We start from the raw sequence: 21,176 nt of genomic DNA on the forward strand, positions 1-21,176 counted from the left end.
CTGTGTGAATTTAAGTATGCTCTCTCTTATTCTCTCTTTCTTTCTCTCTCTCTCTCTCTCGAGGACCTGAGCCCTAGGACCATGCCTCAGGACTACCTGGCATGATGACTCCTTGCTGTCCCCAGTCCACCTGGCCTGTCACGCCCTGGCCTTAGTATTTTGTGTTTTCTTTCATATTTTGGTCAGGCCAGGGTGTGACATGGGTGATTATGTGTTTGTCTTGTCTAGGCGATTTGTAGATTAATGGGGTTGTGTTTAGTAGAGTAGTCTAGGTAAGTCTATGGTTGCCTAGAGTGATTCTCAATCAGAGGCAGGTGTTTATCGTTGTCTCTGATTGGGAACCATATTTAGGCAGCCATATTCTTTAGGTATTTTGTGGGTGATTGTTCCTATCTCTGTGTTTATTTGCACCAGATAGGGCTGTTTCGGTTTTTCACGTTTAATGTTTTTGTATATTGTTCATTTTCATCTTTATTAAAGATGTTTACAAATAACCATGCTGCATTTTGGTCCTCCTCTCTTTCGACAGAAGAAAACCTTAACATGGCCGTGCTGTTGCTCCAGTTTCAACTGTTCTGCCTGTGATTATTATTTGACCATGCTGGTCATTTATGAACATTTGAACATCTTGGCCATGTTCTGTTATAATCTCCACCCGGCACAGCCAGAAGAGGACTGGCCACCCGACATAGCCTGGTTTCCTCCTAGGTTTTGGCCTTTATAGGGAGTTTTTCCTAGCCACCGTGCTTCTACACCTGCATTGCTTGCTGTTTGGGGTTTTAGGCTGGGTTTCTGTACAGCACTTTGTGATATCAGCTGATGTACGAAGGGCTATATAAATACATTTGATTTGATCTGATTTGGAGTACTCAGATGACTTTTTTTGTGGTAATGAGTAAATTAACGGGTTCGTTTTTCAATTTAAATAATCAGTTACTTAGTTACTTGTTCAAATAAGCAAGCCGTTACTTTTACAATATTATTTCCCTTTTTCTTTGTTGGCGCAAATTTCTAAAATGTAATCACTCTTCCCATTTCTGTACGAACAAGTATTATTCACATATTTAGCAGTGGCTCCTTTTCAGGAGAATAACTAATTTTCACCTCATTTAACAGCTGATTTACTAACAAAAGCATACCTGGTATGCCATGACATATCCAGGTATGCCACGACATAGCACAAGTGGGGTGTTGGGCCTTTCCTCTTTTGTTTCTCAGGTAATTGGGAGATTGATGACATCACACATTTCCATCAGACCTTGAATGTCCTACTCCTTGAAGTTTGCAGTTATGTCTCAAAAAACAGTTGTTACCCTTTAGTTTGTGTACTTCACTTTATTATTTGACCTTTATTTATCTAGGCAAGTCAGTTAAGAACAAATTCTTATTTTCAATGACGTCCGAGGAATATTGGGCCTGTTCAGAACGACAGATTTGTAACTTGTCAGCTCGGGGATTTGAACTTGCAACCTTTCGGTTACTAGTCCACCACTCTAACCACTAGATTTCTGGGGGTGGATTTCTGCACTCCCAAAAATGTTGAGCTTGTTGAGCTTGCAAGTTATCAATCAGTTTTAAAACAGAATACCATTACAGAAGGTAAAGTAAAAATCCAAGACATTGCATCTGTAGTTATTAGTTGAGTTGGTGAAGCCCAGACTTATAGATTAAACAATCGTTAAGGCACATTAAAGCACCTTCAGGTTTTTCTGTTTTCGGGTCACGCAAAAGTAATGTAACTAATTACTTTCCACAGTAAGTAACATGGTTACGTAACAAGTTTCTTTTAAGAGTAACGTTCCCTAACACTCTCTAGGAAGCGTCCACCTTTTAGTCTAGTTGAAAACTCATGACAACACTGGGCCCACTGTATATCCTTTAGTTGTGGGATAGCATGTGGATGGGTGTGGATATGGTGTGGAAATACAGACCCTATTTACTATTTCCCAACTGCCTATTGCGAGTGGCGGTGGAATTCAAGTCCATTTTGTCCGATGTCAGTTGGTGTGGAGGATGGGATCCATTGTGCCCTATGGCGTTGGGCTGTGGCGGGCGGCAGCTAGCATGCTAGCTCCATTGTGATGTGATTATGTAGGACGAGCACGCAGGATGCTAATCTTCCTGTGGGAGTGTGCATGCCTGTGAATGATTGCACGTGGGGAAAGAGAAAGGGAAAAGGAGAGGAGAGGGAGATGAAGAGGAGGGAGAAGGAGAGGAGGAAGAAGAGGAGAGGAGGAAGAGAGGAGAGAAGCCCCCTTGGCTGTGATTATGAAATGGTCTTGTCGCAGATTAAAGCTACAGGGATGCAGGGGGAGAGATGAGCCACAGCCTCCCACAGACACAGAGGCTAGTAGAGCTCGGCTGCTTCATTGAGCTTACCTGGGGTTATACACACCTCGCCTGTATACATGTGTGTACACACACACAAACAGAGGGAGAGGAGGGAGGGAGGGAGGGAGGGAGGGAAGGAAGGAAGGAAGGAAGGAAGGAAGGAAGGAAGGAAGGAAGGAAGGAAGGAAGGAAGGAAGGAAGGAAGGAAGGAAGGAAGGAAGGAAGGAAGGAAGGAAGGAAGGAAGGAAGGAAGGAAGGAAGGAAGGAAAGAAATTAGAGGGAGGGAGAGATTGAGAGTGAGAAAACAAACATGCTCCGAATAGGAAAAAGGAATGGATAAACCCCAAAGAAAAAGAGAGGGGGAGCTTGAGGAGGCTGGCTGCCACAAAGACAGTGACTAATCCAGGAGGGTTTCTGGTGATAAACCCACATTATTTGTGGTCTTCTTCTTGGCTTGTTTTCTTTTCCTCGAGAGCATAGTGACCTGGGAGTTACTTTTCTTAGAGAGAGAGAGAGAGAGAGAGAGAGAGAGAGAGACCTGGGAGTTACTTTTCTTAGAGAGAGAGGGAGAGAGAGAGACCTGGGAGTTACTTTTCTTAGAGAGAGAGGGAGAGAGAGACAGAGACCTGGGAGTTACTTTTCTTAGAGAGAGAGAGAGAGAGAGACCTGGGAGTTACTTTTCTTAGAGAGAGAGGGAGAGAGAGAGACAGAGAGAGAGACCTGGGAGTTACTTTTCTTAGAGAGAGAGGGAGAGAGAGAGACAGAGAGAGAGACCTGGGAGTTACTTTTCTTAGAGAGAGAGGGAGACAGAGACCTGGGAGTTACTTTTCTTAGAGAGAGAGGGAGAGAGAGACAGAGACCTGGGAGTTACTTTTCTTAGAGAGAGAGAGAGAGAGAGAGAGAGAGAGAGAGGAGAGAGAGAGAGAGAGAGAGAGAGGAGAGAGAGAGAGACCTGCCTACCTACATATGTCCTCTAAGTTATTGTCCATTGTATGGTTATATTTACCCTTGATTATTGTTGTTACTGATTGTCACGTTGACTATCTTTATTATTATTTTAATTATGATAATATTGTAAATGAATCACTAACTTTCTAAAGTGCGCATTGTTACGTCATGCCAATAATGCAATTTTAGAGAGAGAGAGAAAGAGGAGAGGAAGAGATTAATTGGGGTGCGTCTGCAGAGAATTTGGAGGCTTGTATGTCTTTTCAATAAGTGTATACAGCAGGTGGGTGTAATTATAGTGGGGGTCTTTATCATAAACGTCCATCATTTTAACGCTCGGCAGCTTCTGAGGGAGCACCGCTGTATACAGAGGTCAGAATTTCTCAACTCTCTGGGGATTGATTGACAAGTACAGACGCTGGAGTTCTCTCCAATCACACATAGAGCTGTCATGTTGATCCTTCCTCCTGGCTTCAAGCAGGGCAGAAAAGACGATGCCAGAGTTTGCTACAGGAGAGTACGGCAGAAACATCCTGCAGTGATTGGCAGGTCAAGTCTACTTTTGGACAGACGGGCCAATCAGCTTAATTAACTCCATGGTATTTCCTGGCCTATCAATCTTTTGTTTCTACAATTGTCGGAATGGTGCTTCAGGCTGAAGTTCAACATTTTAGTTTATAGATTCAGCCTTCTTTTGTCTGGGAAATCAATGTGGCAATGCCTACACATCAGGCAGGTATATGTAGACAAACTACAGGGCAAGGCGTATTTTTCAGCAGGTAGCCTAGCAGTTAAGAGCGTAGGGCCAGTAACCAAAAGGTTGCTGGATCAAATCCCTGACCCGACTAGGTGAAAAATCTGTCGATGTGCCCTTGAGCAAGTCACTTGACCATAATTGCCCTTGTGAGTCACTCTGGATACGAGTGTCTCCTAAATAACTCAAATGTAAATGTAAAAATGTGGCCTATTTTGAATAGGAAATAAAAGAGTTATGCTGAAATGAAACAGACAGTAATCATTCTAAGTACTACGTATGCTTTTTCTATGTACTACTGTAAGTGTTTTGACCAGTTCTCCCGTGTAAAATAGATTTGAAATAAACGTAATATAAAGGAGGAAGTACACATTAACGTTTGAATAAAAGATTTACAGATACAGTAGGAAAAATGTAGTTGAAATATATTTGTATTTTCTTTGGAATGTTGCAATGGCTGGAGCATTGCAGGAGTAGGGGTTGGAAATCAAAATCATTTGTGAGTTATTTCATTAGTTCTACTGAATGCCTTCCATTACTTTTTGCCGTAGATTTAATTTCATCATTACTAAGTGGTTGCATATAATACATATTCATATGTATTCATAAAGTTGAGTGGAACTCTGTAGTCCACATAATGCTCCCTTCAAGGACCCAGCAGCTCTGTGGGCACTGTGGAGAGTTTAGCTCCGTGACCTTCTCGGGACCAGACTGTTTCCACCCTAACCACTAGACCATACAGGACACGGCGATGCGCTCCTAAGAGATAAACTGTTGAAAGTCGTGAGTTATTACGCCATCACCGCGCTGACACGCCTGTGACAGCCTACGCTGATCTGAGATAATTGCCCTTGTGCCTCGTCGCTTAATGAACATAATTACACTTTCTTTCACACCCTGTGATTAATAGTTACAGCGTTTCTTTGTTGGGTTCCGACAAATTACCTCGGCATATTGACACTATTGCCTTAACGCGACATCACACAATCATAAACGGCGCAGGCTCTCAAGAGACCGACCGGGGTCCTCGAGAGCTACAGTATGTTGGGATTATTAAGGAAGTGGAGGAATTAAACAATCAGTTAGGAAAAATAATGGGAAAGGTTTTGAAGTCTGTCATTCTTCATGAAATTATCCTTTGATGTTAAGATTCAGAGTACGTAACACTTAAATCAAGTACAAGCTAACTCCCAATATGAACAAATATTTAGATGTACAATTACATTTATACAACTTTATTTTTACTCTTAGAGGAATTAGTAATAAGGGTAAAACAGCATTTCAAGCACATACAACACACAGGCCCCGAAGCAATACATACAGTTGAAGTCGGAAGTTCACATACACCTTAGCCAAATACATTTAAACTCAGTTTTTCACAATTCCTGACATTTAATCCTAGTAAAAATTCCCTGTCTTAGGTCAGTTAGGATCACCACTTTATTATAAGAATGTGAAATGTCAGAATAATAGTAGAGAGAATGATTTATTTCAGCTTTATTTCTTTCATCACATTCCCAGTGGGTCAGAAGTTTACATACACTTAGTATTTGGTAGCATTGCCTTTAAATTGCTTATCTTGGGTCAAACGTTTTGGGTGAATCCACAAGATTCCCACGATAAGTTGGGTGAACTTTTGGCCCATTCCTCCTGACAGAGATAGTGTAACTGAATCAGGTTTGTAGGCCTCCATGCTCACACACGCTTTTTCAGTTCTGTCCACAAATTTTCTATTGAGGTCAGGGCTTTGTGATGGCCACTCCAATACCTTGACTTTGTTGTCCTTAAACCATTTTGCCACAACTTTGGAAGTATGCTTGGGGTCATTGTCCAATTGGAAGACCCATTTAACTTCCTGACTGATGTCTTGAGATGTTGCTTCAATATATACACCTAATTTTACTTCCTCATGATGCCATCTATTTTGTGAAGTGCACCAGCTCCTCCTGCAGCAAAGCACCCCCACAACTCGATGCTGCCACCCCCGTGCTTCACGGTTGGGATGGTATTCTTCGGCTTGCAAGCCTCCCTTTTTTTCCTCCAAACATAATGATGGTCATTATGGCCAAACCATTCTATTTTTTGGCTTTTCTTTAATGGCGGTTTTGGAGCAGTGGCTTCTTCCTTGCTGAGTGGCCTTTCAGGTTATGTTGATATAGGACTTGTTTTACTGTGGATATAGATACTTTTGTACCCGTTTCCTCCAGCATCTTCGCAAGGTCCTTTGCTGTTGTTCTGGAATTGATTTGTACTTTTCACACCAAAGTACATTAATCTCTAGGAGACAGAACACGTCTCCTTCCTGAGCGGTATGATGGCTGCGTGGTCCCACAGTGTTTATACTTGCATACTATTGTTTGTACAGATGAATGTGGTACCTTCAGGCGTTTAGAAATTGCTCCCAAGGATGAACCAGACTTGTGGAGGTCTACAATTTTTTTTTCTAGGATGATTTCTTTTGATGTCAAGCAAAGAGGCACTGAGTTTGAAGGTAGGCCTTGAAATACATCCACAGGTACACCTCCAATTGACTCAAATGATGTCCATTAGCCTATCAGAAGCTTCTAAAGTCATTATATCATTTTCTGGATTTTTCCAAGCTGTTTAAAGGCACAGTCAACATAGTGTGTTTAAACTTCTGACCCACTGGAATTGTGATAGAGTGAATTATAAGTTAAATAATCTGTCTGTAAACAATTGTTTGAAAAGTTATTCATTTCATGTCATTTTCACTGTCATGCACAAAGTAGATGACCTAACCGACTTGCCAAAACTATAGTTTGTTAACAAGAAATTTGTGTCGTGGTTGAAAAATTAGTTTTAATGACTCCAACCTCAGTGTATGTTAACTTCCGACTTCAACTGTAGATATAATACTTTACTGATACTTCACAACTCTAAGCCTAAACAAACACATTTAACCTTCACCGAACACGTTTATACATACAGAATCTTTACCCTAACTTCACAACTCTAATCCTAAACAAACACATTTAAACCTACACCAAACACAAGTACTCTGAGCTCCATGACTCTATCCCCACATCAAACGCAGAGAAGGGACACATGGAGAAGTCAAACGGAAAAGTTTCCTAATCCTAATGCTCCTGCTTGTGGTCGGGGGCAATTCGTTTAGGGGGGTGTTTCACAGACGACCTAATTGAGAAGCTGTCACCCAGTTAAGCAAGGCCTGTCTTAAGAGCCTTTGCTTAATAAGCCGTGGCCTAATGCAATAAGGTGCCCATTTCCAATCAGCCATGACAAAGTCTAATTTATGCCAGGATCAAATCAGCAGGGAGAAAGAGACGAGGCAGGGGAGAAGGGAGAAGTAGTCATGGTGGAGGCCCATCGGAAAAGTGTGACAAAGAGCTGGAGGGACCTCAAGGTTTGAGCAATGGGATGGGACTCAGACGCCAGAAAAAGTAAATTAGTGGCCCTAAAAAAAGTATTTTTTTCCAGGATGATTAAGAGGCTGTACAGAACGGGATCACGCAGAGAGGAGTGTTTCGTGTTTCTGTCATAGCATCTTCTCCCACAAACACACACACAACCAAGCATACGCACACACGCAAATGCACAGGCACACACACACACCACAGCTCCTCCTTGTGATGGATTCACATGCACATCAGATCACTCACTGTGACAAATCACAGTGTGACACCAGAACACAAAAAAATCCCACAACCTAACACCTAACCTGTGACATGGACAGGGAGCAAGTGGGGTTGACCTCCCAGCAGGCCTCTACAGCAGTCCTCTCTCATATATATATTGTTTTGCTTCTCTCAGTCACTTGCTCCTTTTCTCTTTCATTCTCTCTCCCCCTCCCGTCTCTCTCTCTCTGTCCCTCTCCTTCTCACACACTTCTTTCCCCCCCTCTCTCTTTTTTTCCCCGTCTCTCTCCTTCTCGGGGAGTGATGGATTCCCCCTCAGTTCATTTATCCTGGAAGCGGAGGAGACAGCACTGTGATGCGAACCTTCTCCATGACGATGGGGAGACCAGAGCGTCCCCGATCACAGGCTCTATCAATCTCACTCAGAGGGCCGCATCAGCGCCACTGTCACAGACGTCACACCGTCACAGCCTGGAACTATACCTACTGTACCTGGACCTGTATCTGTACTCTGCCCTACTCTAGCTGACAGTCATAGGGGATTATACTAATGTACCTGGACAGGCTCATAGGGGATTCTACTACCTTACTACCTCTACCTGCCCTACTCCCACTCAGAAGGGAGTCTACTATTCTATCTTCCAATTTTCAACATTGCTTTTCAGTTGACCCACGACCCTGCCTACTGTTCACTTCACTAACACAACATATTCTGTACTCTTTCATATAGTACGTGGCATACAAAATATATTGATCTAACATTACCCTTGTATCCAAATATATTACCCTATATTTCCCTTACATGAAACAATACAACTGTAAACCTAGTCATACAGTCCCAAGACAAATATTCCCCCCATCCAAAACCCTTACTGACACCCCCCAAACAAAAAAAACACACTTCACTGCAGACACATAACAGCCTTAAGCACATTCACTGAGACCCTGACACCCATCATGCTGACACATCACACACACACACACACACACCAAACTAGTGGGCCACAGCAAAGCTTTCCCTGTCTGCTCTGCTCCAGAAAATGTTGACTGATCAAATTAGGCCTGATCAAAACACGCCATTCAGGAGATGTGGCGTTGAGGCGTCGAGGGGAGCTAGCCGAGCATAAAGCACGCTCTGACCTTGGGAGTAATTAGCATGACCAGAGAGCAGTCCTGAGTAGAATAAAGAAGCAATGAAACACCCATGGATCTGCATAGGGAGGGGAACAGGGGGGCAGGGGATCTCACCAGGCCCAGCCCCATGCTAACGCTCATTGACATAGACTGTAGCAAAAGCTAGCCAAAGAGCGACGTAGCAAAATCTAGCCAATGAGCCATTTTCGTGGTTGAAGTGAAGTTGAAGTGTTTTTTAAAGTTTAATGCAGGTCATTTGCGATGATGACAAACATTATATTAAGCAGGACACGCATGCGAGCCTTAAAATCCAATTCAAATCCAATTACTATTTTATCATTTAAAACTACTGTAATATTAGTCAATTATTATGTTGTATGTGAGTATAACATCTGTTCATTTCCTGTTCATTAGTTATCACACATGTCGTGTTGTTGCATGTCAGAGTAAATGTGTGACTCAGCGATTGAACTGTTATCCCTATCCTATCCTCGCATTATCAAGTGCAGTACTGGTATCAGGTTGGGTACTACCGCCTACAATATGAAAATTTTGATATAGCATTTTCCGCGCAGTTATGGAATACTCTTTCTAAACACACTACTCCAAGGCTGTGTCATGTTTGCACAGCATCAAGGGATATATTTACACGAGCATGTATTCCTCCAGCGTACAGCGGCGCTCTACTTTGACAGCCAGCTCCGATCTGCCGTGCTTCTCTACCTGTAATCTCATTTCAATTGACTGCGGGGGTGTGAGGTTAGCAGCACCGTAAATGCTGGCGTGGAGGCCTTTAGCAGAGGTGTGTGCAGTTCAAATTGTTTTCTACAAGTCACCTCTACAGGGGGAGTTTTGTTCATCCCGCCCATTGATTTGTTGCTGGGGTTCAGAGAGAGACAGAGACAGAGAGAGAGAGAGAGAGAGAGGTTCGTTGGGCTAGAGCTGGGATGGCAGGTGGAGGGGAGAATGGAGTGGGCCAGGCTGGCTGGCATTCGTCCTTCTCTGAGATCCGAGAGAGAGACAGAGAGAGAGTGTTATTCTCCAAAACACTCTACAACTCGGAGGTTAAATTACCTGTGCCTGCTGTCACCACAGCACATGGCCTACAGCAGAGCCTGGACCTGCTAGAGCAGTACTGCCAGACCTGGGCCAACAAATACAAAAATAATGATTTTCCAGAGAAGATCCAGATCTCAGGGAATTAGACCAAAGTTCTCAATTGGTAGAAAATATATAGATTACTGCACACACTACAATGAGGCAGTAAATTACCTGGAAGTGAAAGCACGCAGGGCATTCTACTCCATTAAAAAACAATTGGCTAAGCCTAATTGAATGTGTCATTGAACCAATTGCACTTTATGGCAGCGAGGTGTGGGGTCCACTTGCAAAAGAAGATTTCACAAACACCCCATTGAAACACTGCATGCAGAGTTCTGTAAGATTCTCCTACATGTCCAGAGGAAAACTACAAACAATGCATGCAGGGCAGAATTAGGCCAATATACACTAATAATAAAAACTAAAAAAGAGCAATTAAGTTTTGGAAACTAAATAGTCTAAAATACTGTGACCCCCTCTCATATCATTACCAAGCCCTGCAACACCAAGAGCTGAGCAAAGAAAATAGTCCCCTCATCCAGCTGGTCCTGGGGCTGAGTTCACAAACCTGTTCTACTAACACACTGAAGCCTCAGGACCAGAACATCCAATCAAGCAGAATAAACCAAATTACACAGTCAAAACATAACTACATTGCTTATTGGGAAGCACAAGCACCAAGCAAAATGCAGTTCTAGCTGGCCCTAAATCGACAGTACACAGTGGCTAACTATTTGACCATGGTTACTGATCAAAACATTGACAAAGTACAGGCTCAGTGAGCACAGCCTTGCCATTGTGAGTGGTAGACACAGGTAAACCTGGCTCCCCGTAGAGGCTGTGCAACCACTGCACCACAACAGAACCCAAGACAGAGCTGCAGTTCCTGACAAAATGTCAAAAATATAAAATAAGAGAGTGTCATGTCCCCAAATGTGAAACTCTTATTCAAGGTTTCAAAGACCTTTCTGATGAGAATAGGCTACCCGTCCTGTTGGGGGAGGACGCAGAGAGCTGTGGGTTGGCTGCGCACTACTTTGCCGCCTGCCATAAAATGAGGGACACTGTCTGACAGACCAACCAACCTGCTCATGTCCTCTATGTCATTGTATGGTTCTTTTTATTGTTGTTACTGATTGTCCCGTTCACAATCTTGATTATTATTATTTTAATGATGTTAACATTGTAAATGTATCACTTAACGCTTTGGCAATATGTACATGAAAATAAAACAAATTGAAATTGAGCGAGAGCGAGAGCGATGAACAGAGAGGAGAGGGATAGAGAAAGAAAGTGACCAGACAGTCACGTTCTTTCAAAATCGAACCCAGAAGCAGACCAGGACAACGAGAGTAGGAAGAAGGTGAGTATTTATTTACAAGTGAATGTGAAGATATATCCAGGTGGCGTAGCGGGCAGCGGTGGTGAGTTGATGGGAGTAAATAGGTGGATCCAATGGGGTAGCGGAATCCTCCGACGACCAGGCGGGAATGGGGTAAATGATCTGAGTAACTGAAGACAGAACAAACAGAGGTAAGTTTAAGGCAAGCAATACGTAAAAAACAACAAACCAAATTCTATCCAACTTGAGGCTGATACTATGGCACAACATACTGTTCATGGCTAACGATCCAGCAGGGAATGGATGTCAGGTCCGGGCTTATGAAGAGGAGAGATGATGATCAGGACCAGGTGTGCAGATAGCTGATGGGATACAGGTGCGGGTAATCAGAACTCCCAACTGGCTACATTGCCCGGCAACCAGACAGGGTGCGTTCCAGGACGCCGGAAAAAACACTCCAGGACAGAACACACAAAAAACAGACTCAGGAAACGGGATTCGTGACACAGACAAAGTTAGAGAGAGAGAGAGAGAGAGAGAGATGCTTGGGAGAGACACCCAAAGAGACAACAGGCGGCAGCACAACAACCAACTCACAGTGAAACCCAGCTTCCTCTGGCACATCATAAACAAAGCATCACTGTGTTTTTCTCATTCTTTCTCTCTCCTCTCCTCTCCTTCCCCACATCCTCCTTTCCCTGTACAGCTAGGAACTTCCCCACAGGCGCTAAACCTGTCTGATGCTTACACATTTCATGATGATCAAATATGTTTACATGCACTAATAAATCTCTACACAATACCTTACTTTGGGTGCACAATAGCGTCGTTGTATTATGCTGAATACCCCGGCATCAGTCCGTTGTAGTAATCGAGTGTTCATTCTCCTGGTTTTTTTATTGTTTTGTTTTTCCGATACAATATGAGAATCCTGATGGGGTAACATTCACTCAAAGTTATTTTTTCTTTCTTTCATTCTTCTTTCTTTCTTTCTTTCTTTCTCTCGCTCTCTCAAATAATGGGCGAGTGTTTATAATGCAAACGACGAGACACAAAAGAGAAAGAGAAGACAATCAACCTGTGTTATTAACCTGTGTTGTCTGATCCCTCCTTTTGCCACACAATGTACAGTGTGAGTATGTTCAGTATGCAGTTCGTATATGCTGACGTATAGGCTTTGTATGATGCTGGTTTGCATACAGCGTGACTCTCTTATCTGCTAATGTGGAAAAGAGCTATGAGAGGAAGAGGCTTTTTGACTGTGTGAGGTGAGGTGAATACAGGGGCACTGTCATAGAATAGAATTATGAAGTGCGTGTATTATTTCAATAGAAACAGAAAAGTGTGACCATAGAAATAGAATTTCTAGAAGTGACAGCCCCTCAGACCACGGCTCTATGAATTGGAGTGCCCGGTCTAGAAATGATATGTATATGGGTGTGTAGCTGATGTGCAGTGTGGGTTTACAAGCTCATACCCGGATGTAGCTGTGGATGAAGTGGCAATATTGCTGAGATGTAATCATTCCAAGCTCTCCAAAGCACAACTGCCAGAGTCTAAGCTTAGATTGGTGATGGATCAAACAATCAATTACTCCTACTTTTTTATGCAAAACCCAAACATTAACAATTTTGCAAAAAGTGTACTTTATAAAAATATGAATATGTTTGGATTCTGTTCATGTATATTTCCATCTAAGTGTGTGTGTGCATGTGTGTGTTTTGTGAGTATGTGAGTGTGTGATTCATTAGTTTTGGCTCGATTCAGAGGCTTGCCACGCATCTGGGGGCTGTTGTACTAACCCACAAACAAGATGGGTCCAAATTAGCTGCTCAGAAAGCCCAGTGTCCTACCCCGCAGCTACAGTATTGAGCAATGCTAATAACCTCAACTCAACTTATTTACACTCACTTCAACACCATCCAGCAACACTCGCCAACATGAGCTTTAAAGAGGAGACTTTCAAGATGGTTTATCATTTTTTAATAAACTACCATGTAGGACTCCCGAGTGGGGCAGCAGTCTAAGGCACTGCATCGCGGTGCTTGAGACGTCACTACAGCGCCGGGTTCGATCCCAGGCTGTGTCACAGTCGGCCGTGACAGGGAGACGCATGAGGCAGCTCACAATTGGCCCAGCGTCATCTGGGTTAGGGGAGGATTTGGCCAGACGGGATTTCCTTGTCACATCGTGCTCTAGCGACTCCTTGTGGCGCGTCGGGCGCCTACAAGCTGACTTCGGTCGCCAGCTGGATGGTTTTCCTCCGACACATTGGTGCGGCTGGCTTAAGCGAGCAGTGTGTCAAGAAGCGGTGCGGCTTGGCGGAGTCGTGTTTCGGAGGACGCATGGTTCTCGACCGTCGCCTTTCCCGAGTCCGTAGGGGAGTTGCAGCGATGGGACAAGACTGTAACTACCAATTGGATATCACGAAAAAGGGGTAAAAGTTCCAAAAAAGATATATAACTACCATGTGGAGAGCTCTAACTCTTTCTATCATTTTCTCTCTTTTTCTCCTCCTGTTGTTACTTCTGTCTCTGTCTTTATTTCAGTACCTCCATCTCTCTCTCCCTGTCTGTCAAGACTTAGGTAGAGCTGCTCTTCCTGGATTTAATAAGCACTGGAGCGAAGTGTGTGTGTGTGTGTGTGTGTGTGTGTGTGTGTGTGTGTGTGTGTGTGTGTGTGTGTGTGTGTGTGTGTGTGTGTGTGTGTGTGTGCGTGCGTGCGTGCGTGCGTGCGTGCGTGCGTGCGAGCGAGAGCCGGTAACGAGACATGGCCCTCCCTCACCATTGCCGCCGAGCTCCTATTTACTTTAGCAAATCCGTGAGCTGGGCCGAGGCTTGCGTCGCTCCGAGAGCTTTACTCCTGTTAATTGGTCATTAAAGGTAGTCATTTGTAGGCCTCACTAAATCTTTAAACAGGCCACGAAATAATAAAAGAAGGGCCTGTCATTGCTTTAGTAGAGAAGAAGAAGGACTTGGCTTTGATCATCCTCTGTAGAATTACCATGTCTAATAATAATTGTAAACACATTTTTATTAATGTAGGTCCTTATTGAAATGATGATGAAAAGCAGATTGTCATTGATGTGCTGGTAAAAGGGGGGGGGTGCAGTGACGATTAATAGTATTTGTACTGCTAGGGTGTTCAAATTAGGACTGAGTTGGACACTATACAGTGATATAGTCCTGTTATTGGGTAAATTGTCACATAGAGAACTCTTTATTACATTAGGAACACCTGCTCTTTCCGTGACATAGACTGACCAGGTGAATCCAGGCGAAAGATATGATCCCTTATTGATCTCACTTCAATCAGTGTAGATGAAGGGGAGGAGACAGGTTAATTAAAGACGGAGTTTTAAGCCTTGTGACATAGATTGTGTATTTGTGCCATTCAGAGGGTGAAAATATTTAAGTGTCTTTGAACAGGGCATGGTAGTAGGTGCCAGGTGTACTGGTTTGAGTGTGGTAAGAACTGCAAAGCTGCTGGGGTTTTCACACTCAACAGTTTCCGTGTGTATCAAGAATGGTCCACCACCCAAAGGACATCCAGCCAACTTGACACAACTGTGGGAAGCATTTTGGTCAACATGGGCCAGCATCCCTGTGGAACGCTTTCAACAACTTGAAGAGTCCATGCCCCGACAAATTGAGGCTGTTCTGTTGGCAAAAAAGGGGTGCAACTCAATATTAGGAAGCTGTTCCTCATGCTTTGTGCACTCGGTGTATGTTTGAAAGAATAGTTTGTAGTTCTGTGGTGGGGTCTGGAGGAAGTATATGCTTTTCTGTGAGAAACATTGAATATGCATAACACACTGTCAAGCACACATGACATCCAGTCTTTTAGAAGGGAATCTAGAAAGGGGAGGGTGGCAATTGCTTAAAAAGTGAAAACAGCAATATAGAGACAAATTAAAAGGTGTTGAACACTCTCACACATAGACACACACTGTGAAGCCTCCCCAAGAGTAATGATTCTGTTCTACTTGCATGACTTCTCATTTATTGATTGGAGTCGTATCGCCCCTCCCTACGGCCCCTGGTCTTTTGCGCTCAGGCCTGAGCCTATTGTGTGTGCATGTGTGCAAAAATACCAGCAGTCGGTGTGTCAACAGAGGCGGTGTGGGAGAGAGAGGGATGGAGTTTGGGGTGAAGGGTTGGGATCCCTGTTTTCAGTGACATCTGTGGGAGTGGGGTACCACCCCGGCCCGCCCCTATCCTCCTTATTGGGGTATCAGTTCAGGCAGTCAATAATGGAGCAGCCGAGTGTGAAGGGACAGGCGTGACCCAGTCTGCCCAGGGTGTGTGTGTGTGGGGGGGGGCAAGAGGGAGACACACACTCACACACCCGTGATCACTGACCCTACTGACCTTCCCCTGCTCTCCCTCTCTCCTGCTGTAGGTCCCGTGTGCCCCAGCCTCTCTTTCACCAGCTCCCTCCTTTCCCCTCCCTCCATGGCAGGCCATTGTTCCCTCTCCTCCACTATTGTCTCAGCTGTGACTGGCAAAATGAGCAGTTGTGAAAGAGGGCCGATCATCAGAAGGCTTTGCATGGTTCTGAGATTCATCACATAACACAGGCCGTCACAGAGATTTGTTTACTAAACCCACGTTGGTCCTCCTCCACAACTTAGTAAAGTAAATTAGAAGAAACGTAGTGGATATGATATGAACCTCCACCTTTTTAGAATGACAGAATGCCGAAGTCTAAAGGATCAACTTTCTCTTCACGTTTCGATGAAAAGCAAACAAGTATAACATTATATTATTTTTATCTTTTTCTTTTTCTCTCTCCTGTGGTTGTTTAATCAGTGTATTCTGAGCTACAAGCTTTAAGGCTTTGAATATGTCAATGCAGTGAAATGTGAGAATCACTTTTCTTAGGGCAGTCCCACTCAAACACATTTTCTGTCCTGCTTTCATATGTACAACCTGAATCTTTTCTTTACACTGTGATATTTCATGCTTTGGCTCATCTGTTTTGATCCAAGCTTTCTTCTCTAGCAGGTTCATCTTACTTAAAGATGAGGAAGGGCTCGGAGTCAGCTTCATTCCATAGTCTGTCTGACACTAAATCTGAAATGATAGAAGTGTAATACATGGGCCAGTAAAACACATTCTTGAGTTCTCCCTCTGTCTGACCTATGAAGTCATTTTCTGACAATGGACTGTAAGTCCACATGCTCCTACAGGCTAGGTTCTGAGTGCCATCTACAGATGAGTTTCAGTACTGCACCATTGGCATCCCATGGATTTAACTCACAAGCCCTCAAGCCAAATATGGTGTTATCGGGTTTCTCGAAAATTCGATATCTCCCTCTCTTTTTTTATGTTAATTAAAAGATTTGTAAATGTTGTCACCTAAGACTTAAGTTGCAAATTATCCAGAGAAACAGAATCTGGTTACATTAACACCTCTTTCCCCATCGATTGTATTTCGGCACCTTTTTAACTTAATTTGATTAAAAATCACGTGTAGTGTGTTTGATGAAGTTGGAATATGTAAGTACACAATATTCATTTAGGTAGAAATCATTGTGATTCTTGAGATAATCTCAGATGAATCAGTTCAGTAGAACAAAAATAATTTCAGTAGAATTCCTAGATAGAAAGAAGACCAGTTTCATATCCAAGTTTCAGTAAAAAGCAATTCCATTTTCTTATATAAGTCTATCTGTTCTAAACGAAGCACTGCGTAGATATGTGCTCCAAATCTGGTTTAACACCCTCAGGGATTTGTGTTATTATTAAATAAGGACTACCTGTGACACATTAGGCAGATTTAATGTGAGGAATATAATTATTTCCCCACAATAACCCACAAGAGGATGTTATTTGATTTCAAAAGTTATTCCAAAGAAAGAGGCTGCCTCACGCACAGTCAGAGCATGTGTTTTTACACTAAACTAGCCCATACAGATGATTAGGAATTTGCCAAAAAACCACATCTCTATTTTTAAACAAAAATCAGTCATTTAATCGTTCAGATAATAGTGTCGTGAATGTATCGCCTTAATCTAAGTTATGCAGATCAAATACTCAGGTCAATGACTTCATCAGAAATTCTGAAATATTTTTGAAATATTTTTTTTATATGAAAAAAAAATAGAATTTAGAAAGATGAAATGGTATCATGGCACCCTTACGGTATCAGTAACTCAAACATAGAGAGTCAGGTGGATACAACAACCAATAAGTACCGCCACAAGCATTTCATGCTGTCCCAGTTGCCTAAAGTGACTCTTGTCAATAAAGTATCGGAGCTCTTGTTCATTGTTTACTGTTTACACAGAGGCTCATGCTGCTTCTGTGGAGTGTCATTCTCACCCGCCGCAGCCATCTGAGATGAACGAGACAAGCCGAGCACGCCAGCCGGCGTTCATCCTGCCACACTCTGTCGAAGCCGAGGCACTGGACTGAAAAATAAAAGACATGACGGTTCACATGAGCTGTTGTACATGCATGCTGAGGTAGTCAAAGAGAGGGAAATAGAGGGGGAGGCATTAAATATTGATATTAATATTGATGTAAGGAGGGAGGGAGCCACCTAACTGATAACAGGCCATTGAGCCTCAGCCTTTAAGTCTCAAGACAGTTCCTCCTTTCAGTTTTCAGTTTACGCTAAGTGGGATTTGTCTACCCTAAGAGGGAGAGAAAAGGAAGATTGTTCGTTTCTTCGTCCTACCCAAGGGTAAGATAGTGTGTGTCCACTAATACTTTGGAGTTGTACTTGTCTTAATGCGGCAGAGTAGCCTAGTGGTTAGAGCGTTGGACTAGTAACCAGAAGGTTGCGAGTTCAAACCCCCGAGCTGACAAGGTACAAATCTGTTGTTCTGCCCCTGAACAGGCAATTAACCCACTGTTCCCAGGCCGTCATTGAAAATAAGAATGTGTTCTTAACTGACTTGCCTGGTTAAATAAAGGTCAAATTTTTAAAAAATGCAGTCACACTCACACCTGTCTTTTCTTACCTGCACTGATTGAAGTTTTACTTGCGTTGGGATTGTTTTACCTAACTCAGTTGAATGCACTGATTGTAAGTGGCTCTGGATAAGAGCGTATGCCAGATGACTATGATGTAAATGGGAAATGTGCACTGTCACCACATGGTCACTCTCCCAGACATCAGCATGACATGCAGAATAGGTCTTTGGTAACATACAAATGATAGGACAGACTAGAGTATCATTCCTGGATTAGTTTTGTAGCCTACACGTTTGTGAGCCTGTGTGCATGCAAATATTGTTTCTAATATTTGGAGAAAAAAATATTTGGTCATACGGGATAATAATTACATGTCTATACCGTAGACATTACGCCCATCAGGTCCCATGTCAATTTCATCCACATTTCTAGAGAAGATGAACACATAAACAAGCACTAACATCAAACTACAAACAAAAACAGACACACACACACACACACACACACACACATAGACAAACACACACACACACTTTCAAAGTCATAAAACGAGGGGACTTCAAATGCAGCTATTTGTTTGGGGCCTGTTGTCGTGGGAATAGGCAGTGCGACTGTGTGGGTTCATTAGAATTCTTTTCAAGTTGTGGAGTGCGGCCTCCCTGTGTTCCCCTCTCCATATTCCCTGACCCCGTCGGATCTCACAGGGGTTGAGGTAGGGCGGGGCAATGAGCGGGGGATAACACTCTAGGCTGCATGCACACACAGAAACATACAGTACGCACACATGCATGTACGCAAACACACATACACAAACACACAAACACATGAGGCACAGTGTGTGGAGGGGGGATAGCGGTACACACACACACACACACAGCCCTCCGCCCTAATAGTGTCACCATCTTCTCTGGGATGCAGTGGGAGGTTCTCCTCTCTCCAGTTAGAGCTGGAACCCTGGGTACAGAAGAGAGAGGCTGCTGTTGTCTTTTTGCCACATGAGATGGTCTCCGTCATTCTAATAATTGCTGATGTATTTTCCCAAAATAACACGCAGTCAGGGGTACTATAAGAAATACTAGTACAATCTCAGATGTGCTGAAGCAGCTCGATCTTATGGTCTCTAATGTTATGGATATCTAAGGTTCTTCACTGACCCAGCAAGCTGTAGATAGTCTAGTAAATTGAATATGAATGAATGCTACCTCAAACGTAATATTTTGGAGGCCTATTGTCAAAACAGAAGGTCCGGGGAAATGTATGTTTGTCAAAGGTTAAGGTCATTTTAAATAAAGCAAAAGTTCTAAGATAAAAATGATATCAGGCTTGCTGACAAACAATTTGAATGTTTGGCCAATGGTTATAAAATTGTATGACTTAATGAGTCGTTACTGTGGTCTTTCCAGTGAATAAGAGATACTGGTTCCACTGGTAACAGTGGGGAAGCAGTGGGTCTCCACCACCGCATTGCATTTACCCCGAAGTTTCTGTACTGTCACATTTCAACATATTAAACAGATTTTCGATGTGTTCAAATAGCAGGTGCTTTGGATCGGACTCGTTCGGAGATGGTGGAAAGAAATGGAGGTGGGGACGGAGGGGTGGCGGGGGTGGATTTTTGTGCTGCCAGAGAGGTCACTTTGGCAGGCTGGGCCCCGGACGAGATCCCGGTGGGCGCCAGACTGCGGGGAGAGGAAGGGGTACAGTAGCTGCCCGTCACAGCCCACTGCCTGTCTGACGGCCTGGGGCCTGGCAGACTGACTCCCCGCCCGGGCAGGAGGCAAAGGGGACAGGAAGGGGTGGAGGGGGGAATGGAGGGGGGGGGGGGGTGGAGGAGGTATATAGAGGTGGTGGAGGACAATGTGAAATGTATTGTATTTCTATAGTCTTGTGATTTCATCAGAGTGGACAGAGAAGACGGGGTGAGAGGTGCTGAAGACACAGAGAGAGGAACATCCTGGTATCCTGCAGCCCACCCGGTGCCGTAGATAGTGGTTGCAGTCGACAGGAGAGAGAGAGAGCCCTTTTATTGCAGTCTGTGTGCTTTGAGTGCCTTGACTGTAACCTAGTCCAAGTTGAGTTGTATGTTCTATTCTTAAGGAAAACATTGTATATAACACGTTCTGTTATATGAGCACTGAACTTAATAATAATGTTTTAAACATGAACACTGTAATATTGCAAGTGTAGGTGTAGGTAAAGGTGCTTTATATCACTGAAGTGACGACACTCAGACACAGCAGATAATTCTCAACTGAGATTCGCTGGCAAACACTTGCGATTGACTGTAATAGAACTGAGATTACAGTATATGAAGCTAGTTCTCCTCTTTGCCACAGCATGTGTCTGCTGGTGTGGTGCAAGACAGGGAGGAGGGCAGCACTCAGAAAGTCTCTCAGGCGTGTCCTGGGCATGACACACACACACACACACTAAAAGTCTAAAACGTCAACCACTGCTACAGTATGGTGTATATATTTCCAGGCTTTACCTTAAAGTACACAGAATCATTTGCTCGTCTCTCTCTCTCTCTCTCTCTCTCTCTCTCTCTCTCTCTCTCTCTCTCTCTGTCTCACTGTCTCTGTCTCCCTTTAAACAGGGGACGTAAATGATAGAGAGAGACAGCTCTGGGCCATCCCGTTGACACTGAGCAGCGAGTGTGTGTCTGTGTGTCGAAGTAACACCTTTCAGGATTGTTGAGCACCAACGTAAACAATACATGCTCACAGAGGAATGCTCAGGCCAAGCCAGAGAGAGTACATGCTCAGGCCAGAGAGGGTACATACTCAGGCCAGGGACAGTACATACTCAGGCCAGAGAGAGTACATGCTCAGGCCAGAGAGAGTACATACTCAGGCCAGGGACAGTACATACTCAGGCCAGAGAGAGTACATGCTCAGGACAGGGACAGTAGATACTCAGGCCAGAGAGAGTACATACTCAGGCCAGGGACAGTACATACTCAGGCCAGAGAGAGTACATGCTCAGGCCAGAGAGAGTACATACTCAGGCCAGGGACAGTACATACT

This window comes from Oncorhynchus keta, chromosome 34, assembly GCF_023373465.1.
Source record: "Oncorhynchus keta strain PuntledgeMale-10-30-2019 chromosome 34, Oket_V2, whole genome shotgun sequence".
Taxonomy (NCBI): domain Eukaryota; kingdom Metazoa; phylum Chordata; class Actinopteri; order Salmoniformes; family Salmonidae; genus Oncorhynchus; species Oncorhynchus keta.